Raw genomic sequence first — 373 nt, 5'->3', positions numbered from 1 at the left:
CAAATGGGATGAAAGTTCGGGGCTCAACAAGTCTCCATCAACGCAGCTAATTACGGTGGAATGAAAATGACATTCATTATTGACTAGAAACCACAATGATAGCATACTAATCACACATTAAATCCCTAAGCACACGCACGGGCTCAGTACTCAGTACCCCGGACAAAAGCACACATACTCTGCCAAATTATGTGCTATTCACCCCCTCCGGTAACAATCCGTAAATCATTAAAATTTTGGTGTTTTTGCTACTGCAGCGGCTGTGTGAACCGGAATTAATTGCGGTAGTATATATTTTTTCATGCCACAAACAATTAAACATAATAGCTCGGGGCATGAAGTGTGTTTATGCATAAGTTATTTGTTTATTTAG

This window comes from Penaeus monodon, chromosome 15 (genome assembly GCF_015228065.2).
Source record: "Penaeus monodon isolate SGIC_2016 chromosome 15, NSTDA_Pmon_1, whole genome shotgun sequence".
Lineage (NCBI taxonomy): Eukaryota > Metazoa > Arthropoda > Malacostraca > Decapoda > Penaeidae > Penaeus > Penaeus monodon.
Note: the sequence above shows the minus strand (reverse complement) of the source record.